The sequence below is a fragment of the Chrysochloris asiatica genome, unplaced genomic scaffold (assembly GCF_000296735.1).
Source record: "Chrysochloris asiatica unplaced genomic scaffold, ChrAsi1.0 scaffold00027, whole genome shotgun sequence".
Taxonomy (NCBI): Eukaryota; Metazoa; Chordata; class Mammalia; order Afrosoricida; family Chrysochloridae; genus Chrysochloris; species Chrysochloris asiatica.
The window spans coordinates 15,272,871-15,296,341 of record NW_006408545.1 but is presented as its reverse complement, the minus strand read 5'-3'; the positions used below and the strand labels follow the sequence as shown (position 1 = coordinate 15,296,341).

Genomic DNA, 23,471 nt, shown 5'->3' with positions numbered 1-23,471 from the left:
CATATTTCTCTGGAATGCTTTGGGTTAATGCTCTGACTGCAAGGTCAGTTTGGACCACAAGGATGGCTGTTCAAGCTCATCAGCAACTCCTCAGAAACTCTATACAAGGTTGCTATGAGTCTGAACTGACTGGGCGGCAGTTAATAACAACAACAGCAATTTCTACATGATCCTGCATTTCAGTGGACATTTAGACCTTTTCCTTATTCTCCAAGTCTCTTTCTTTTCTCTAAATCTCTCATCCTCACTGAGGGCACAGCCTCCTACTTTACTGAGAAGTTCAAGGATACCTCACCCTTTCAAAAATTGCTTCTTTTCTTATAAATATTATCCTCTATAATCATTTATCTTGAAGCTTATCAATCATGTAAAGTGACTAGCACTGTGCCTGCCATTTCTTAGGTATGTGCCATCAAGTAAGTTCCAACTCATAGCGACCCTGTATAGGGTTTCCAGGCTATAAATCTTTACAGAAGCAGAAAGCCTCATCTTTCTCCCACTGAGCAGCTGGTCGTGTGGAACCACCAACTTCATGCTTATCCTACTTGAAAAGTATCCTTTCTAACTGATACTCTTTTACTGATTGAGGGTGAATTCTACTTTTACCATAATCTCATCCCACTATCAACTCTCTGTTAATTTCTTTCCATTGATTTTCTTTTCTCTTTGCTATTTCACCAATGTTTTTGTTATGAAGTGCCCTCAAGTTGGTTCCAGGTCATAATGACCCTGTATAGCGTTGCCAAGAAGTGATTGGTGAGCTTGAACCACTGACCTTGTGGTTAGCAATTCAGTGCTTATCCTACAGTGCCACACCAGGATTCCATTTTACCAATACCACCCTCTTTAGTGGATTACTTCTACATGTTATAACTCACAACAACACCAACACAGCAATAGGCTCTCCCTGTCCTGGATCTCAAGCAAGTGGTGCGTTGTTGCAGGGGTGGATGTCTGCCAAGTTGTTTAGTCCCCTGGAAATAGAAACTTGGGCACCCTCAATCTGAGAATATAGTATATTCCTTTACTAGATTCCTCCCCCTATGGCGTAGTTGAGCCTTTGAGGTACAATCAGAGAATATGTGAGGCTGCAGTTTTCCAAGTGCCACCCTCACTTACCACATTTCCTCCAACACAGCAATCTGAAATCAAGAGCCTGTCGAATAATGTGTACAAGACATTATTCAGGGACTTAACAAGCTGTAGGATAAATACTCGACTGCAAGGTCAGTTTGAACCACAAAGTTGGTGGTTCAAACTCACCTCTTCAGAAACCATATACAGGGTTGCTATGAGTCGGGACTGACTTGAAGGCACTTAACAACAACAACACATGGTCAACCACATCTAGATAAAACGAAGGGTGTTTGTGACAGATAATCTTTGCTTTAGACCTAACATGTAGGGAGAATTAGGAGGCAGGATCACTACATTTTCACTCAAGTAGGTAGAACACAAGGTAGAACCTAAAACATTATAAGCAACCAAAATTAGATTCTAAGTCATAACTTGGAGAAGGGACCTGATTCTTCTTACCTACAGGAAGAAGATGTACTTAAGATGCATCTCACTCCAGAAGTACTGTAAACACTCATAAGACCTAATTCAGAAGCTTAGAATCATAATCAACAAGCATTTAATAAATGCATAGTGGAGCGCAGTATCACACAGCATAAGGCAAATTGAGAGGCACACTTTCAGCCTTCTAGAAGCTTGCTTCTGAAAACGGACAATACTAACACTGACGTGTACAAAAGGAACTGAACAGGAACAGACTGCATAAATACATGAACTGTTGGCATCAGAAGGGGATAGTGCATTTTGTCACAGTGGTTTATGAGCTTCCACATTTAAGATGGTGGCTGGGGTGGTGATGAAGGGGCAGGAACAGCATTTTAATGATAACACTTCATGGTTAAGTTAGGACAAAAAATTACACTAGCACTTTCCAAAGATCACAGAGGCGTTTCAAATAAGAGGTTAGTCGTACAAGGTACATTGGTTGCAACAATTTCCTTACATCCATGGTAAGTGTTCTTGTTGCTCTCCATCCCTCCTGGAATCCAGATGAGGTCTAGGCAGGGGAAGCCATTACTGAGGAATGGAAGTGAGCTTTTCACAAAGGGCTGAGGAAGACTTTTAATGACAAGGTGGCAAACATTGCCTATCGTATTGTCTTCTGTTACCCAAATGGCTCCAGTAGGCTCTCCCCAACTGTGGAAAGCATTTAATAAACTTTATTTCCACAACCATCATTCTTTGGTACACAAACAGAGATTGTGACTAGACAATGTTAAATTATTTATTTGTAAGCTCTTAGGGTGGCCTAGTGGCACAGTGGGTTAAGCATTTGGCAGTTGGTTAACTACAAGGCTGGTGGTTTGAACCCACCAGATGCTATAAAGGAGAAGGATGGGACAGTCTGCTCCATAAAGCTTTATAGCCTCAGAAACCCTATCAAGCAGTTCACCTTTGTCCTATAGGGTTGCTATGAGTAGGAATTGACTCAATGGTAGCGGTTTGGGTTTTTTGTTTTGGAGGCCTACATACCCATCAGTTTTCCTACTGTGATGACTTTTCTATTGCTGTGATGCTGCAAGCTACACTGTTGTTTCAAATACCAGCAAGGGTCTCCCATGATGGAGAAGTTTCAGAGGGGTTTCCTGACCTAAGAACAGACTAGAAAGAAGGAAAAGTCTGTTCACATTTGAGGAATTAGCCTGTGAAAACAATATGAATAACAGCAAAACACTGTCCAATATAGTGCCAGAAGTTAAGCCCCTCAAGTTGGAAAGAACTCCTTCCTCAGAGTGAACCTCAATGACTTGGATGGAGCAATGTTTTGCGTACCTTAATTTGCTGATGGAGAACAGCTCAAAATACGAAGAAATAGCTACAAACATCCATTAATAATCTGAATGTGGAATGCATGAAGTATGAGTCTAGGAAATTGAAAGTCATCAAAACTTAACTGGAACGCATACGCATCAATATCCTAGGCATCAGTGAGTTGAAATGGACTGGTATTGGCTATTTTGAATCAGATAGTCATATGGTTTACTATGCCAGCAATGACAAATTGAATTAGAACACTGGCACACTCATTAAAAAAGAGCCATTCTTTCAAGATCGATCTTGAAATACAATGCTGTCTGTGATGGGATAATATCTATATAGCTACAAGGAAGACTAGTTAATACAACTTTTATTCAAATTTACACATCAACCACCAAAGCTAATGATGAAGAAACTGAACTACCAACTTCTTCAGCCAGAAATTCATCAAACATGCTGATTTCATTAATAATTGCTGGTGACTGGAATGCATAAGTTGGAAACAGAAAGGAGGAATCCATAGATGGAAAATATGGCTTTGGTGAGAGAAATGGTTTTAGAGATACCATGATAGAATTTTGCAAGATTAACTTCCTCACTGAGGAATTAGCCTGTGAAAACACTATGAATAACAGCAAAATACTGTCCAATACAGTGCCAGAAGTTAAGCCCCTCACTGCAAATACCTTTTTCAACAATATAACTGGCAACTATACACGTGGACCTCACAAGAATCAAAGTGACTACGTTTGTGGAAAGGTACTATGGAGACGCTCAATATCATCAGCCAAAACAAGATCAAGGGCAGATTGTGAAACAGAGCATCAATTGCTCATATGCAAGTTTAGACTGAAGCTGTATAAAATTAAAATAATTCCACAAGAGTCAAAATACAACCTTGAGTATATCTCACATGAATTTAGAGACCATCTAAAGAATAGATTTGATGCCCTGAACACTAGGAGCTGAAGACCAGACAAGCTGTGGGATGACATAAAAACTCCATGTATGATAAAAGCAAAAGGTCATGAAAAAGACAGAAAAGACCAAAGTGTGTCTCAGAAAAAACTCTGGAACTTGCTGTTGAACATAAAGTAGCCAAAGCAAATGGGAGAAATGATGAAGTGAAAGAGCTGAACAGAAAATTTCAAAGGACAGCTCAAGAAGGCAAAGGAAAGTATTATAAAGAAATATACAATGACCTGGAGTTAGAAAACCTAAAAGAAAGAACACACTAAGTAAGCATTCATCAAGCTGAAAGAAGTTGTGTTACTGTGAATTTACTTGATATGCTTTTCTATCCAAAATCTTCTTAACTCCCATCCAATGATTGGATGGGACCATGCAAACAGAGTGCTGTTACTATTGATTATTAAGCACTGTAGAGTTGGTTCTGACTCATAGTGACCCTATATAAGGTTTCCAATGAACAGCTGGTGGGTTTGAACTGCTAACCTCATGGTTAGTAGTCAACTGCTCAGCCTACAGCACCACACCAGGACTGCACCACTTGCATCCACAATCAATGTTCATGGAAGGAGCAATCAAGAAATCAAACTGTGTGCTGCGTTAGGTAAATCAACGGCAAAAGACACCTTTAAAGCAAGTATTAAAGAACAAAGATGTTACTTTGAGGTCTAAGGTGTGCCTGACCCATGCCAAGGTATTCTCAATCACCTCATATGCGTGTGAAAGCTGGACAATGCATAAGGAAGATCAGAGAATCGATGCATTTGAATTATGGTGTTGGAGAACTGAAGTACGTACCATGGACTGCCAGGGGAAGTATACTGTCTTGGAAGAAGTACAGCCAGAATACTCCTTAGAATCATTCTAGAGGATGGCAAGACTTCATTTCATGTACTTTGAACATGTTCTCAGAAAGGACTAGAACCTGGAAAAACACATCATTCTTGATACAGCAAAGGAACAGAGAAAAAGAAGAAAACCCCCAATGAGAAGGACTGACACAGTGGCAGCAATAATGAGCCCCCAAATGACAACAATTGTGAGGATGTTGCAGGACTGGGCAGTGTTTAGTTCTGTTGTGCACAGGGTCACTATAAGTTGGAGCCTGCTCAAGGCCTCCAAAAAAAAAAGCAAGTTTAGGATAGAGCTAATAGTAAACCACCACAAGGTTGGTGGTTCAAACTCACCAACAGCTCCTGGGAAATCCTACAAAGGGTCGCTATAAATCGGAACTGACTCCATGGCACTTACCAACAAAACAATCCCTGTGATAAGGAGAATGTTCAGATGATTCTACCTAGCAAACAAAATGAATTCATAGAGAGGAAGAAGGCACTGGGTGACGTATGACCCAGGGGATCAGTTAAATGGTCCAAAAATGGGTAGGTGGACAAAAACAAGCACCTGCTTCCTCCATCCCCCCAGCCTCACAGAGTTTCAGGCACAATTTGGAGTTCCCATCTGCTCCTCCTCCATCTTTCATTATTATATTCCTCCAGTTTCTTTCCGATTTTGAAGCATTCTGCATTTGCCTTCTGATCTTGCATGTCATTTTGCACTACCAATAATTTCTTGTTTTTGACTGAAACTTTGTTGGCAAAGGGTGCAAAAGTAATAATTTCCAGGATCACTAAATTTTTAAGAAAGAGCTCGAGATTCTGAACTAAATATCTTTAAATATCAAACCAGTTAACAAAATGCTGTAAAGTCAACCCCAATTCATGGTACCCTCCTATGTGTCAAAGTAGAAACTGTGTTCCATATGGTTTTCAATGAATGTTTTTTTCAGAAGTAGATCACTGGTCTTTTCTTTTGAAGCACCTATGGGAGGACTCAAGACTACAAACTTCTGTTTAGCAGCTGAGCACATTAACTGATTATATATCCAGGAACTCCTTAAATCTATACTGCTCACAAAATACAATGGTGGTTTCTAAAAGAGTCTAGGACATAGTCACCAAACCACGTGTATCATTAACGAATGAATCAGGTGCCACCAGAAACTCCAGAAGCTCAGCACCTAAGAATATGCCAGCCCAGGCCCACAATTGCCTGGGGAACCAGTTACACATTCCATTGCCTTGACTCAGGCCCTGTCTGAATAAACAATTGTTGAGATTCTATACTGTGAATGGCATTGACTTCATGATATAGGGGAAGAGAATAAAAGGAGGTGGGTCAACAAACATTTCTGACCACATGGGTGGGACCAAGAGTCCCTTGAGAAGATAGGACTTATATGCATAAATTTATAGGAGACCTGGATTCTAGACTAAATTATTAACTGAATGTATGATCTTGGGTAAGTCACAAAAACCTTCAGAGCCCTGGATTCCTCATATAAGAATTTTACTAACAATGTAAGGCATCATTTACTAGAGTCAATTAATAAATATGAGGAAGCTTAAGAAAGTTCGTGGAAAAAGGAAACTAAAAGATAAAGGAATTTTTTCCCATGAGCTTTTGTGAGCCTTCATACAAATGTTCAATGCAAGACAATGAGAAGACTAGGAGAACCTTCCCAGAACTGAAATACCAGATGAGCCCTGAAAAAGAGTAGAGTTGTAAGAGAAAGGAAAGGATTAAGAATTCTAGGAATGGAAAGGACAAGCAAGCCAGCCTGGAGCGGCTAGAAGAACAGAAGATACTTCTTGAAAGAAAGACCGACAGGAAAAATACAAAACAATTTAACAGCAGTCCAACTGATTACTACAAGAACAAGCAAGTTGCTCATCCAGGAGACATCAAGGCAAGTGGTCAGGTCCCCTTAGGGCAAAACCCCTTCCAAGACTAAGACTCAATGGAAATACATGAACAGACACATGCTCTGACTGGTGACCACATTGGTCACCGATAAGGGAAAGTGAGGGGAAAAGAGCAATGAAGCTGTGAGCTAAGTCTAACCATGTTCAAGAGACTCCTGTGAACCCGGGTGGAGACCTGGTCAGCCAGCAGTAAGGCAAGACCTGGGGACTCCTGGGCCCAGAGTCAGTGACATAGCCACAGAGGACTAGAGTGGAGAGTGAAGCGTCCAGCTGATAAGAAGAGAGGGCATATGCATAAGAACACCCACTTGACCTGGCTTCAAGGGCTGGGTGATCAGAGCTCAACTAGAAGAAGAAAGAAGAGGAAAAAAAGAGTAATCTGATACAATTTGATGAACTTGACCTATACCTATGGATGCAGTAGTTCAAAAGAGGGAACAAATCCTTACAGCAAGGATCATTCCCACCCACTTGCTACACAGGGTAGCCAGGGATGGGCAACCCGAAATGGGGTGGCGGGGGGGAGCTACAAAGGCAAGAAGTGACAGGCTTACAAGCTTTCAAGAGGGAGCCTAGACCCAGAGGGCATGGAGGAAGGTAGAATCTTCACTGAGTAGTATCCAATCTGTCCAGGCGCGGCTGATGAAAGCAGATGGGGATGGCATTCATGTGTCACAATAGTGAATAATTGTTATCAGGACTAACTGTGATGGTTGGAAATGTAAAGGTAGAAGTTTTGTAGCAAAAGGAGGGGAGTGCTTTACTTTACAGTCCAGGAGTGGGAGGTTCCTCGGGCCATCAAGGGAGAAGAGCGGAATGTGGGACTCTACCCAGAGAAACAGTGACACCAGAGATGGAGAGATGGAGGCAGAGAAGATGATGTGGAGCAGCTGGGGACTCTTGACGACGGTGGGGGGGAAGGGGGGGACAGGCTTGTAGTGTATACCTTTGATTGGTTGATGATGATGATGCATGGAGAGGATTGTAATCATGGCAATGGAATGATATTATGATAGGATGAATGTAAAGCTAATGTTCTGCCACGTAAACTATCACATAATTCACAATAAAAACTAAAAAAAAAGAGTTAATGTACTAGAATATGAGGTGCACATGTATATTTGAATAAAAACTTGGAGACTGGAAGATGCTAAATGCTAGACTAAGGAATTTAGTCTTTCTCTTCCTATCCACTGAGTTATTAGAAAAGGACAAAACAAAGAACCAAGATCTACAACAGCATTCATTTGGACATGGGCCAACACCTCACTCAATCTAAAAAGTATGGGAGTGAAGCAACTGTAATCCTTATTTGCAACTCATGGGAAAGCCTGGAGAACACATGTCCAGAGAATACAGACTGGCAGCATATCATCAAGGGCCAGACAGCTACACCCCTGACATTCTGGAGTAGGAGATAGAGTTATTAGAGTCCATTCTTTTACATATGAAAACAAAGAGGTGCCACATTTACATTTCTTTGAGGTTAAATGAAAGGTGATACCCTTCAAACTCTAGGGAAGCAATTGGAGAAACCATTAAAAGAAATCAGCACTTTTTCAAATATCTTTGTGTCTGTGTAGGTTCTTAATAAGTGACAATATTTGAAAATTGCTATTGTTTCTAAATAGACACTACATTTGTGTGGAAATGAAGCAACTTGTTGGTATTTATTTGGCTTTTCAGTAGAACTTAAATTGGGCACGATTTCACAGAAATACAGGCATACTAACTTATTCTGGGGATTAAAAGAAGAAAGGATTGGGAAAAGTGCCCTGGGCTTTGTTGTGGGAAAGGAGATCTGGCTCATGTTTAATTTTCCATTAAAGTCCTACTTTTCTGTATAAGCAGATGGAATCCTTATACAACTCCATGTAAAGCCTGCTATTTTGGGGCACCTCAAAGATGGAAACTCTGAAGAAAAAGAAAGTGTTTGAATTCATCAGATAAAATCCCACCAGCACATTCAAAGGCACAGGTACTTAGAAATCTTTAAAATACAAGTGAAGAGCTCTTTCTGCGATGGATTTATGATCCTCTGGCTGCAGTTACCTGACTGTGGCTGCTTGATGATTTTCTATCACTTTACTGCCTGCTCCAACCACTGTAGCTGAGATCCACTCTGCTTACTTGCTTCCCTGTCTTTCCTGAACCTTCGATTCTCAATGCCAGCCTTGTATTCAGAAAATATTTCAAAAAGTGCAACCCGGGCTGCCCCAAACCTACGGAATCAGAATGGGGCCCGGGAACACGCATGCTACAAAATCCTTGGAGTATATATTCATGGAACCACTGCCCCTGCAGTTCTTTTCTTATCAGGAAACTTCAATGCCTTCATTGGATGAATCCCAAATCAAAGCGACCCTGTCCAGGATTTCCGAGAGCAACTGGGGGGTTTGAACCACCAACATCATGGTTAGCAGTCAAGTACTTATCCATAATGTCAGTATGAACAGCAAGACTGACAGTTCAAATCTACCAGTGGGTCCTCAGAAACCCTATACAGAGTCACTATGAGTTGGAACAACTCATCCAACAGCATAACACCTTTTTTATGCCATCTTGTCAAGGCAAACGAAAACAGGAGACTGATGTTTACCATGTACTGACTTTGAGGTACTGTGGCAGAAACCCATGGACCCCTCTTTACCTTTTGTGAGTACATGATGTCTTTTGACATTAAATTACCATTGAGTGTTACCAGAGCCAGACTGCCAGGATTCAGATCCCAGCTCTGCTGTTTGCTAGCTGCATGACCTTGGCTAAATCACTGAACTGCTGTCTCAGTTTCCCTGTTTGCTAAATTAAATAGCTGCACGTTGGCAAATCAGCCACCTAGATTCAAGTCAAGGAAAGAAGACCACTCTCCACCCACTTCCTCCCAGCTACTTTATTAATAACGCTATGATAGAGAGATGAGAGAGTGGTGACCAGGCGCTAAAGGAGTCCAGAGGTAGGAGAGGAGAGGGATCCCAGGAGGTAAATCTTGAGCAGAGACATTGGAAGAGTAAGGTTTCCACAATGAGACAGAAGTGCAGCTGTATCCTCCAACACCTAATACAGAGGTCACTACAAAGTGGCTTAAAAGTAGGTCAAGAATACAAATGCTTAAGTCAGACCAACCTGACTTCGGAAGTCATTAGCTGTGTGACAATGGGCAAGTTATTTTATCTTTCTGAGCCTCAGTCTCCCCATTTGACCAATGGCCGTCAATTGCTCCTTGGAAACCCTATACAAGGTCACTATGATTCAGACAACAGCACTTAACAATAATGACAACATAAAGTTGTTATGATTTAAATAAATTACTGTATGTCAAACACTTAACAGAGGCCTCTGGGGCTCAATAAAAGGGCAGCTGTTATTGTTTTTATGGAGTACTCAGGGAGGGGTGAGTAGCTGTGGTGTTCTATGTGTTTTTTACACTAACATGAAGGGAGGTATACAAGGCCAGGAGTAGCAAAAATGCTTTCTTAACTGAAATAAGCAATAGGCTAAGATTTCCCTGTATCCTAGTTTTCCGGTGCCCCTTCCAGTTAGTGGGCACTCACTATACAGACAGTCAACCTAACTGGTTGCTGTTTGAGATCACAGGTTTACAAAGCATGAGTGATGATGCTCACTTCCCAAAAATACCCAAGAAGAGGACCCAAGTCAAGTTTCACTTCTACAGTAAGGCACAATACAGGTGATTCAAGAATAGACTACGGCAAATGAGGAAGCTGGCTCATCCACTTAGCATGACAACACAGGGCCTTCCAAACATTGTTAAAGCTTCATGAGTTAGTAAGCAGTATCTTCTCTTCCCACATTTTTATTAGACCATAAATTCAGTTCAATTTATACCTTTCTAGTATTACTGTGTTCTAATCAAGTCCTAAGTATCACTTATTCCTAAATTGGCTGTACTATGTGTCACCCAAGTCCATTTGGATAATACTGTTTGAGCTACTCATGTGTCTTAGTAGCTAAATATTAGATTTGCTCAAATAGAAACACTCAAAAAAATAAAAAAGATTACAATCCTCTAAACAACTCAAATCACTTTTCTTCCCACAGTAATGAAGTAGTATATAACCCACTTTTCTTTCCCTCCTCCAGTTCATTCTACCTTCAGAAAGTCACAATGACATTCTGCAGTCAAACTCAAGGGATTAACTGTGTAAATGGGTTAAAATTCTAGTTATCTAACTAAAACAAAAGAAAAGCTCTTAAAGGGCTAACTTCAGAGGGCTTTCCTGTTTTCCATTCTCAAAAATAAAGAAGACTCTGAATTCTTAGGATTTGCTACAAAGAAAAGATCCTGTCTTCAATTACACTATATAATTTTCCACTGTTTCTAATACTCATGAAACTGACAATCACCCAAATCTCTCTTTCTAAAATACTCAAAATGTACGTGTACTCACACAATGCATTTTCATCATCCCTTCCCTAAGGAATCATATAGTCATGCATTGCTTAATGTCCATGATACCGTCTGTGAAATAGAACGTTATGTGATTTGGATGTTGAATGAATACCATATGGAAGTCTGGACTTGCTTGTCTTTGAGTATCCTGAACAAGCTTTGTGTCTTAGCAGCGATCTCAAGTGCTGAGTTGTTGTTGTTGTTATTAAGTGGCTTCGAGTCAGTTCTGACTTATAGTGACCCTGAATAGAGTTTCCAAGGAGCAGCTGGTGGGTTTGAACCACTTACTTTATGGTTCTCAGTCCAGTGCTTATTCTACAGCACCACACCAGGACTCCCAAGTGCTGAGAGAGATTTGCTTTTGTGTTTGGCCTTCACTCCACATCAGGTGCAATTCCTCTGTATATGATAAGGGTCCTTCTCTAACCGTGTAGCTTTCAGTGGAGCTGATCCTTAAACACTTGAAATTTTTTTTTTTTGAGGCACTTCCTAATTGTCAAGTACGACATGCCTAAAATCGCAAACAATAACATTCACTGATTTTCCATCTTTACATTGTCTAATAACCCTTTGTTTCACGTCCAAATCAATGCTTGTCCTTTGCCTCTTGCTGCTGCTATGATGAGCACTGGTTGTGCTGTGTTTGAAAGCCATGGTGCACTTCCTAACGATATTTTTGGAAGAGCACTAAACAGAGCGAGAACACACTAACACTCAAGAGACACGTGGCACACAAGATTGGATGCTGGTGCCTACATCACAGCGCACCCGGCTAAAAGATAAACTTTTTAGCTGGAAAGTGCACATATAAGCCAGTAGCACGGGTGTTTATTATGACTATCAAGACATATGTACTATAGGTTATACCCATCATATGCCTGCAAACACAATTGCTTTACATACGAGAAATGAAACACACGTGTTGCATGTGAGAAACTACTGCATTCATCATGTGCCATTCTTCCATTAAGATTTCTGGATTCCATTACAACCTCATGGAACCACGGCTGTATGTGTGTCAGACGATGCCTGAATGGATGTTATAAAGCACATAGCTGTAAATAAACAACACCAGCCAACTCTTCTTACATGGGGGGCATTGTTTTGAGTGCTTTACATGTACTAATTCACTGAGTTCTGCCAGCAACCCTTTGAGATTATTATCTCCATTGTGAAAATGAAGGGAGGCAGAAAGAGATTAGGTAGCCTGGTACACTTCACAAAGCTGAAAGTAGAGTCAGGACCCTGCCTTGTACACTTGATTTTAGACATACCCTTCACCTAGAGTGAAAGGCCTAACACCACTGTCCTTGTCACTGGTTCCTTGTGTGACCTTGGACAAGTCACTAACGTCTCTGGGCCTCATGTTTCCTCATAAGTAAAATGAACACATTAGACTATATGATCTCTAAGATGCTGGGTTTCCATGACCTTGGGCTCCTAGTAAACTCCTGGAGAGGAACTGGCCCCTCACGATTATTCATTCTACAGGTTTTAATAACTGTTTCTACTATCTGAAAAGTGGCAGATTTTTACATTCCCTCCAATCTATTCTACTGATTGTGGGAGACAGATGTGGCAGTCTGCCTTGGTAATAAAGGTAAATACTGTTAACACACAGTCCTGAAATAATGGTGATCTATTTGGAGTCCTGGTCTGGTGCTGTGGGATAAGCACTCAACTAGTGGTTCAAACCCACCAGCTGCACCTCAGAAACGCTATACAGGGTCACTCTTAGTAGGAACCAACTTGACAGCACTGAACAGCAACATAGGTAAATATATATGGCAGACATGCGAACTGAATGGTGTAGAAGGGAGAAAAATGTAGAGGTCTGACAAAGGGTAAGCACTGGACTGTTAAGTTCACGGTCGGCAGTTCAAATCTAGTAGTTGCTCCACAGGAGAAAGATGAGGTTTTCTGCTCCTATAAAGATTTACAGTCTTGGAAACCCTATACAGTGTCACTATGCGTGAGAATCTACTTGAGGGCAGTGGGTATTTAGCTTTGCTGCAAATACAACCATGAATGCACATATAACATGCATACAGGGCAAAAAAAGCTTTTTAGACATTACCAAACACTGGGTCTGGGGTCTCAGGACCATGGTCAATTGGCATAAGTTACTCCACAAAGACAATGTTCTACATACTACTTTGATGAGTAGCAACTGGGATATTAAAATCTCATGAGTGGCTATCTAAGTTGTAACTCCTGGTCTCTCCCTGTGTGAAGGAAAGAAGAGGGGTAAAAACTGAAGATGCTTAGAAACCATTAGTCCAATGAACTAATGGACCATGTGAACATCAGTATGAACAAGCCTGACACCACAAGTAGATGGTTTCTAGTTACCACTACCAACTGCTCTGAAAGGGATCTCATTAGAGGGTTGTGGTTGTTAAGTACCATCGAGTTGGTTCTGACTCACAGCAACCTTGTACAGGGTTTCTAGGAGCTGCTGGTGAGTCTGAACCACCAACCTTGTGGTTCACACCAACGTCGTGGTTGAGTGATTACCCTACAGCAGAAGGTAGCATCAGAAAAAATATGGACCAAAACTCAAAAATCATTATATTAAAAAGGCATACTGGTCAGATTGAGACAGGTAGAATGTGGAGACCCTTGGTCACCCTTCAGGTCTGGAACTGAGTTCAGACCTCATGGATCAATTTTCAGCCAAAGAATAGATAGGTATATAGGTGGTACAACAAACACTAGTGAAGTACACACACCATAGAATGGTCAGCCATTTGAGATCAAAACGGCAGCATTTACCAAAAGGACAAAATTCAGAAGGGTTGGGAAAGGAGGAGGAATGGAATCAAGAAACACAGAGAGACAGTGGAATACACGATGTCACAATGAAGGGATCACTGATGTCACAATGAAGGGATCACTGAGAAGAAACAAAGTGCATGATCTGTTAAATTTAAAACTGATCATTGTTCTGTAAACCTTCATTCAATTCACAATAAAAAGCTGAGAAACAAGCAGATTTATGGCCTTGGAAACTCTATGGGGCAGCTCTACTTTGTCTTACAGCGTTGCTAGGAGTTGGAATTGACTTGACAGCAGTTGAGTTTTTTGGTTTACTCCATGGTGCTATGACTAGGTTCAATGATCTTTGATGCTGCATCCAACTGCACTCTTCATTCCTTATCTTATTCCGCCTCTGAGGCCTTGGCTACTAATTCTCCCAGATGAGTGACACTGCTCTCTTCAGGGCTCATCCAATACTTCATCCATCTGCAGCCTGGCTGTCTCCTCCTCTGTTTCTGGACTCATCCTCAGTCTTGTCTGCTCTTTCTATTCTACTCTCTAGGCGATCTTACACACATCTACGGCTTCAAGTACTTTGTAATCAATCTGTTGCCAACAAATTTCTATTTGAAACCGAGTCACCTTTCCTTCTGCCAGATTCATCAAATGATTACAAGATACTTCCCCTGGAAGTCCAAATTTCCTTGATGAAGTCAGAATTTCACCCTGTTGCTTACTGTTCTGCCTGTCGACATGTCTGTCTCCACTCCATTTCCCAAAGACTTCTTTCTCTGCACCCCTTCCCCACATACATCCTGTCCCTCTCTCTGTCCTGTCTTTTTCTTTCTCTTTACCCCTATCTCCATTCCTTTCATTCAGGGTTTTATAGATCGCTCATCTGAGTTTCCATAATCCCCTCCCTGCCTCAGTCATACCCATCTCTGGTCAATAGCCCAAACTGCGTCCAAGTGATCTTTATAAACTAGAAATCAGATCAAAGCCACATTTCCACTTAAAACTCTTCATGACCTTCAGAATAAAGTATTTACAAAAACCTTATCAACTGATCCTTTAGCCCCATCATCTTCTTCTGACCACCTACTCCCATGCAAAAATCACTGAGAATTTCCCAAAAGGTCTGGACACTGACTCTCTGGGCTGCTCTTCTGGCTGTCATGGTCACCCTACAATGCTCAAGTAGCTAACTCCTCCTCATCTCACAAGCACCCTCTCCCCCAAACAACCTTCTCTGCCCCACTGCTCTACTTTCCCACCCCTTTGCATCCTTCTGCATGCTCCTTTGTATCCTGTGAGGAATGTTTCCTAGAATCGAAGCCATTATAGCTGTGACCAAAGATGTTCTCATTTGTCTGCTAGATTAGTAGTAAGTACCTTAGGGTCAGAGCACATCTCTTTTGCCCCTGAAACATCTAGTTCAATGTCTGGTAATTACAATAACCATCTGTTGAATTAATAAATATGTAGGGCAATTCTCAAACTCCTACAAACCTATCTGCGGACCACAGAGGGACCGAGCTTAAAATAATCACATTGAGTAAAAACAATTTCTGGTATCAAGATGTTTTGCTTTCACCTCCCTCCCCCCCCTCCCCCATTTTCAGGGTTTTGGATATACAGTTCCATTTCTCATCAAGCAGCTGTCTCAAATTCCAAAGCACTTTAACCATACTCCTATGGCACTTAACACATTTTAACTAACACCACCATCATTTATATCCTTATGTAGTATTTCGCATATCGCAGTGGTTAAGGGCAAGGGCTCTGGAACTAAACTACACTACGTGGGCTTGAATTCTGACTCTACAACTTACGAGCTACATGACCTTGAGTTATAGTTAACCTCCCCAATTTTCCCACCGGTTAAATGGGGACTATAAAAGAAACCATTTCATATCATTATTATAAAGATAAGAGTTTCAAAGTGCTCGGCACATGGCAAGTGAGCAACAATTGTTACCAATCACTATTATTTTCTTTTAATCTCCTGGAGTAAACTGTGAGCTTCTGAAGAGCAAGGATGTCACACGTATTCATTTTTATGACCCCTTCCTCCCAGCACCTTGCACACTGGTTAATGTTTGCAAATAATGAATATAATGAACTGTTTATACAAAAGAGTGCATCATTCATTAGGACTGGAACCACGGACAGAATTGTTCCAACAACTTGGAGGTCTCTAGAGCGGTAGGAGGTCATATCTAGCTCCTGAGAGTCTGGAAGATCAGGGTGGCTATGAAGGAGGGGAGCAGCTGACTGAAGGGCTGGACTGGCTATTGTGCCTCCCTAGCCATTAAGAAGGCGCACAAGCTGGGGCAAATGAGTCTCACCTCCCCTGTGGTGCTGTAGGATAAGCACTTGGACAGCTAACCCACCAGTCACTCCTTAGAAACCTTATACAGGGTCACACTATGAGTCAGAAGTGACTTGACGGCACTTAACCCATTTTTGTTACGATCCTTGATGAAACAATGGGTTGGTTACTCACTGGGCTACTAATTGCAGAATCAGCAGTTTGAACCCATTGGACCCCACCAATTCCACCAGCTGCTCCACAGAAAGAAGATGAAGTTTTCTGTGCCCATAAAAGATTTACAGCCTTGGAAATCCAGTGGAGCAATTATATTTTGCCCTATAGGATCGCTATGAGTTGGAATCGAATCATTGGCCATGGGCTTGGCTTGGTTTAGATTGCTGTTGTTAGCTGCCCTTGAGACAGTCAGACTCATGGAGCCCTCATGCATAATGGGCCAAACTGCTGTCTGGACGTGAATCATCCCATGATCATTTGCAAAGTTAGCCACTGTGATGTGAGCTCTAGGGTTCTAACTGGCTATTTTCACAAAATCATCAGCCTTTCTGCCTAGCCTAGCTGAGTCTGGGAGTTCTGCTGAAACCTGTTCAGATTCTTAGCACACAATCTGCCAATGAGAGATGGTGGAGGCCGTGTGTGAAGTGTAAGAATCAAACCTGGGTCTCCTGCATGAAAGGCAAGAATTTTACCACAGAACCACATATACACCTCTGGGTTTGCTTCATTTCCTCTTTGGATTAAGAGAAGGTTGTTGTGTGCCATCATGGCGATTTCAATGCATAGGCAGGACTATGATTTCTAAGGACCTTCTTAGCTATTTTGGAAGTCTATAAAATCACCAGACATACACACTAGGCCAAGGAAAATGCTCCTTGAGTCAAAGAACCGTATCAAAGTCAACAGAGAAATTGCCAGATTACAAGATCACAAGAGATTAGTGAATGGAAATCGGCCACTTGAAATATGACAAAAAGCCGTTTTTGAAATATGCTTAAAATGAGCCTAAAAAATGGTGGTGGGGTACCATGAATTTACTTGATAGAGCTTTTCTATCCAAAGTTTTCTTAACTCCCACCAAATGAGTGGGTGGTAATATGCCATGCAGTCGGTTCCAACTCATAGCCACCCTGCATAGGGTTTCCGAGAGGCTATAAATCTTTAAAAAAAGCAGTCATATCTTTCTTTGCAGAACGGCTGGTAGTTTCGAACTGCTGACCTTCAGCCCAACTTGTAACCACTACTATGAGTGGGTTGTTGTTAAGTGCCTTCGAGTCGATTCCGACCCATAGTGACCCTTTATAGGGCTTCTGAGGAGTAGCTGGTGAGCTTGAACCGCCAACCTTGCAGTTCAAACAGCTTTGCAGTCTGGCGTATTAACCCACAGTGCAAGGTAGGACCATGCAAATACAGTGCACACGACTCTTAATGATGGGATTGGTTAGTTTTGCTATCCAACTAGATTTAAAAGGAGCCATCTCTGAAGCAGGAACAGATGATCCCAGAATCATCTAAAAAGAACTATGATGATGCATGGAGGGGACTGTAATCATGGCAATGAAACAATATATGATAGGATGAATGTAAAACTAATGTTCTCCCATGTAAACTATCACATAATTCACGATATTAAAAAAAAAAAAAAAGAACTATGAGTGGAGAACCAACAGATCTGTGTTGAAAGAAGTGCATTCAGAGTACTCCTTAGAGGCCAGGATGACCAAACTTCCGTGTCTAATACTTCAGACATATTGTCAGGAAGGACCAGTCGCTGAAGAAGGATACCATGTTTGGTAAGGTGGAGGGTCTGAGAAAAAGAGGAGGATCCCCAGCAAAATGGATTGGCGGGATGGCAGCCTCAATGGGCTCAAGCGTGGCAATAATTGTGAGGATGGCCCAGGACTAGGCAGTGTTTCGTTCTGTTGTTGCATAGGGTCGCTATGAGTTGGTACCAACTCAATGAGATCCCTACCTGGGAAAGTGGCAGCAGCAGAGGAGCAAGATGGCGAGAGCAGCTGCAGACTTGCTGGGAGTAAAGCTGAGTATCTGTAGATAGCAAACTGGCTTGCAGAATGTGTCCCCTGGGCATCTACAGACTGGCTACAGAAACCTTACAACACTTGCCCAGCCAAGAGACCACACGGCAGAGAGTTCAGAGAGAAGAGAACGGTGTGCCTGCAGTATGTCGGAGAAGAGGCGTTCCTGGCAGGCGAACTGTTGAGTTGTTTATGATCCTGTATTGTACCTGTTCACTTTCCTAATAAACCCCATAATCCTGAGAATTGTCTGTGAGTTTTGTGTGGTCATTGCAATGGATTATTGAACCCAGATGTGAAGCAGAGTGAAGCTAGTTGGTATTAGAACAGGGTAAAGAAGGTTGTAGGGTGGAGGCATGTCTGACCTCCACTTGATAGGAATTGGCCTTGGGTTGACTTTGAGTTTGACTGAAGTCAGACATGGCTTCCATGCCATTTTTGCAAATGGGTATAGTCTGTAAACTTCCACTTCATTTATGCCCATCTGTCTGCAAACTCCTTGAGGACAGGGACTGAGCCTTGTTGAGTGGCAAAGCTATGCACCAATCACACATTTCTTCTTGCCCTTTTTCTCTGGGCACACAACTGAACTGTATGTCCAGGCTCTCTTGTAGTTAAAAGTGGCCATCTAACTAGCCCTCACCTAAAGCAGAAGTGATGGGTGTCATTTCTGGGACATGCATTTAAAATGGGTGTACTCTCCCAATTCCTCTTCTGTCCCTTCTGTTAGCTGAAAGCAGGTTACGGTGGAACTCTAGGGGATGGTGGAGCTACGAGACAGGAGAACAGAGCCTAAAATCACTGCATGGAAGAAAGCCACTCATTAATCAGAAACATCATATTGGACTATTACATGAAAAAGAATGAAAGTTTGCAACTTTTGAGCCATTATATTATGTGATGCTGTGGGCTAATGCACTAGTCTGCAAAGTCGCTTTGAACCACAAGGTTGGCAGTTCAAGTTTACCAGTTGCTCCTCGGAAACTCTATACAGCGTTGCTATGGGTCAGAACTGACTCAATGGCATTTGAAAACAACAACCACCATATATTATGTAGGGCCTACCTGTTCACCAGAGTCCTGGAAAGTACAAATGACCAACGTACTTGGTTGCTAATGAAAGTTTTACTTCATCCATAAGTGCCTTACAAGAAAGACCTGGTGATCTACTTTTAAAAAAATCATCATCTAAAAACCCTGTGGAGCACAGTTCTACTCTGACATACGTGGGGTCACCAACTGGTGGGGTTGGTGGTGGTAGTGGAGGTAACGGATTTGTTAAACCAATTAACTTTAGTCTAATTAATACACTCCTGGTGTGGCGCTGAAGGATCAGCACTAGACTGAGAACCACAAGGTTGGCAGTTTAAGCCCTTGGAAAACCTACATTGGGTCACTGTGAGTTGGAACTGACTCGATGGCACTTAACAACAATTAACACACAGTGCCTGGGTACATACCAAGGACTTAATTAACACTAGAACTACATTTGGTAGGAAACATGATAAATAGACCAAGTTCCTTTTCAAGATGTGCTAACCAACCAATGGTGGAAACAGACAACTGCTAAACATCATACTGAAGTTTGAAAACAAAGTAGTAGGTGGGGGACAGACAGAGGCAGAAGAGGCATGATGAACTTGTTTAGAGGGTATAGAAAAAGATGGTATTTAAGCTGGGTCCTGAAGGTTAAATAAGCCTTTCACTAATAAGCAAGTCTGACAGGACTGGGGACTTCAGACCTAGGAGACAGCATGGAGTAAAAACACAGAAAGCAGAGTGTGGATTTGTTCACATTCAACCTTATCCATGAAGTCTCTTTAACTTGGTCAACAGAGTTTGAGTTTATTATGCACTGGCTCTCCTTCCTGGCTCTGGATTCAAACAAACAATGTTTTGTGTTAACAGTACACTCATTAACCCTTTTTCTAATGTAAAACTTCCACGATGAATATCCTCAGAAAGTGCAAAAGTAAATGTTTAATGAACTGTGACTCTTTTCTAGTAAAAGTCTTTAAGAATAAACTTGTTCTATTACTGTGAACTCACCACTTGCCTGTCAGTGTGTTGTGGTGGCTTGTGTGTAGCTGTGATGCTGGAAGCTATGCCATTTGTCTTTGAAGTACCAGCAGGGTCACCCATGGTGGAGAAGGGTTCAACAGATTCCAGACTTAGACAGACTAGAAAGAAGACAGCTTCTAGAAGATCTTCCTAGTCCTTGTTAAAAAAAAAAAAAAAAAGGAGCAGGAAACACCCCACAGAAAACAGTGGAACATTGTCGAATATAGTGCTGGAAGATGAACCCCTCAGGTTGGAACATCCTCAAAATATGTCTTGAGAAGAAAGAGCTCCTTCCTGAAAGTACTCATAGAGGCGGACCTTAATAACATGGATAGAGTAAAGCTTTTAGGACCTTTATTTGCTGATGTGGTATGACTTTCATTCTGTTGTACAAAGGATCACTATGCATAGGGACTGACTCAACAGCTCCTAACAACAACAACATCACTTACTAACAGTCAAGGAGCCATGCACTTAAGGATGAACATGTCTAACCTAAGCTTAGACATTATCCACTAAGCAAGTAATAGTCACTGGCTTACAAAACAGAACTTAAGTCCCCAGATTTACATACATGAACATTTCCTCTTCAAGAGGCTCATCCAGCAGATGGTTAAGGGTTCAGTCAAAAGATTCTCTATATTCATTCATATCTCAGTGTCCCCACAGCCTCAGATAGTTAACAAACCACTTCCTCTAAAAGTCAGTGCATTCCTTCATCTGAAAGCTCTGTACCCACCAGGCTGGGTAGAAAGAGGGCACAAAGGATGGAAAGTACTGCAGTTGCTTTGGTGGCAGGAGGAAGAATGTGGGCGTCTGAAGGCTACGCTGAAAGCAGATAAGAGCCACAGTCTTCAGTGGTCTTCTCCAGTGCCATTCAACACTGATTTTTACTGTCTGGGGACACTAAAAACTTATTTAAACATAAAGGTAAACCAACATCACTGGGTAGCTAAGATTTCATTTCAAAAGACTTTGGCACTGTGGCCTTAAGACTTGGGAGAAGCAGCAAGTCGGCTGGCTCACTCTTATCAAACACCAATTTAATTCTCTGCCTCAGAAACATTTTTTTTTCTGTTCTCACACCAATTTATGCAACCCCCAACTTGTGGTACCCATCCCCCTCAAAAAAAGGCGGGGGGTGGGGAGGAAGCAGGAGCTACCTAGAACAGTAAAGCAACTAATTATTAAGGCGGCTGTTACCATTTTCTCCTTAAATCTAGGAAATGCTGCAGCTGCCAGTCAACACTGCCAGTTCAAGTACACAGCAAAATGCCGGCACCTGCCACCCCGCACCTGGGGCCTTTCATTTTTTGGTAAATGTGGCAGGAAAGACTCTCAGAGAGATCAACTGCTTCGTCGGAGAGATAGGGAGGCTCCAGGGAAAAGAAACAAGAAGGCCCATCCTAGGGTACTTTGTGTGTCTCCTTCTCTATGCACTGAAAGAGCTCTTTGTGTCTCACACACACACACCCGGGGATCCTGTGTGATTTATTAGGGGGGAGAAGAGGCAAGAAGGGTGATGCTATTATCCCTTCTCTCAATGAGTCCCAGCAAACCTCCCGGAACCCAAGCTCGGTGGCCTCTTTCTGGTCCAGTCATCTCCGCCTGTGGTCGCATAGATAAGAAAAGGGAGGCACCAAACAACAACAGCCATAGATCTAGGGAAGTAGAGAGGAAATCCAGCGATAGGGAAGGGAGGAGAAAGGAGCTTGATGGAGAATGGGGCGCAGAGGAAGAGGAGGTAAGGGGAAGGGTGGGTGTTGGCACAGGAAGGCTGAAAGGGAGGATGGGGGAAGTGCAAGGGTGATGCCAGAAATAGGCAGGAGAATGCGAAGGGGAAGACGACGGCCGCAGAGGGAGGAGGAGACCGAGAGGTGGAGCGGGGCACGGGTGGGGTGGGGTGGGGTGGGTGAGGAGAGAAGCAGCACGGGGCATCAATTATTAAGTGATTACATCATCCCAGACATTAAAACAACACACACAGCCCTGTCCCCGCTGGGGGCTCCGAAAGGAGGGCGGGGGCGGAGCCCGAGTCCCGGCCAGTCTCGCCCCCAAGTCAATTTCTAGTCTAACTCCGCGCCCGCTGGCTGGCGAGGAAAGCGGCCCCGCATCCCAGCGCTCTCCCCGCGCCTCCGCAGAGGTGTCCTCCCGCGCGGCCGCTGGAAGCCCCCGAGCATGGCCAACTCCCCAGCAGCCAGCCGAGAGCCCGCTCGGGAGGCGGCGGCTGAGTGGCTGCAGCGCTGGGCCCCGGGCGGGGGCGGCGCGGTGTGGGGGCGCAAAGGGCCGGGCGCCCGGGCAGCATCCCCGACCGCTTACCTGCGCGGCGCTCAGGCTCCGGAGCCCATTCACATGGTCCTTTCCCCGCCCTCCTCCGGCGCGGCCGAGGCGGTCCAGTGAACCCAGGGCCTTCCGAGATCGCGGAGGGGGCGGTGCCGGGCGTCCCCGGCCCGGCCGCCGGATCCGTGAGACGCGGGCGGCGGCTTTGTGTGAGCCCGGAGCCCTGGGTGCGCGGGAGAAGTGCCGCGCGCCTGGACCGAGAAGAACGCGTGGTTCAGAGGGCAGCCTTGCCTCTGCTCTGCGGCTGGCCGGCGGGCGGATCTCCGCGACCCCTCCTTCTCTCCCAAGCAGCCCCCTCCCCACCGACTCCGCTCCTGACAGATGGCGCAACTGCAACGACGCGCAGCGCCGCCGCGGCTGCTCGCAGCTACTCCTGCTGGTGCTCTTGCCCCTCCAGCCCCAGAGGGAAGGGAGGAGGGGGCGGGACAGGCCCTGAGAATGGCAGCCCCTGCTGTCCTATCAAAGGGCCCCGTGAGAGCTACGAGCGGCTACCATTGGATTTTGGGGCTGGGGCTGGGCTACAGTGGGTGGGGCCGCGGAGTGGGCGGAGCGTTACTGTGGCAGCGCGTATCCTGGCGTGCACGAAGTGTGGGGTGTGCGAGGGTGTGCTAGGGATGCGGAGTTTGAAGAGTGGTTTTTTTAAAAAGGATTTTGCAATTGTGAGGTGCTGGGTTAGGGCGAGGAGAGGAGGTGTGAGCAGCAGTTTCTGCTTTGCGGGAAGTAGCTAATGCTATTGCAGATCGGCATCTCCTGTTCTCCTAAAGAAGAGAACCTACCTTGAAAACGGGATGTCTTTTCATTTGAAGGTGGCAGAATAAAAAGGGAAAGTGTTAGAGTGGGGAAACATTTCTTCTTATCAAACTGAGAATGCGAAACAAAACATAATCCGCCACAGAAACATGAAAAAACTAGGAGAACCTTGGAAACACATAACGAAAAATGATAAAACAATAATAAAAGTTTAA

The 23,471-nt window shown here is 43.3% G+C and overlaps 1 protein-coding gene across 1 annotated transcript in view; it reads right to left on the bottom strand.

The window, feature by feature from the left end:
* The window catches only part of FYN (FYN oncogene related to SRC, FGR, YES), a 298,246-nt gene extending 275,615 nt beyond the window's left edge, over positions 1-22,631 (bottom strand). Inside the window, exon 1 of the mRNA XM_006839921.1 lies at positions 22,486-22,631. The gene's annotated coding sequence lies outside the window, so the exon portion shown is untranslated. The remainder of the gene's footprint in view (positions 1-22,485) is intronic.
* Positions 22,632-23,471: the final 840 nt, after the last annotated feature.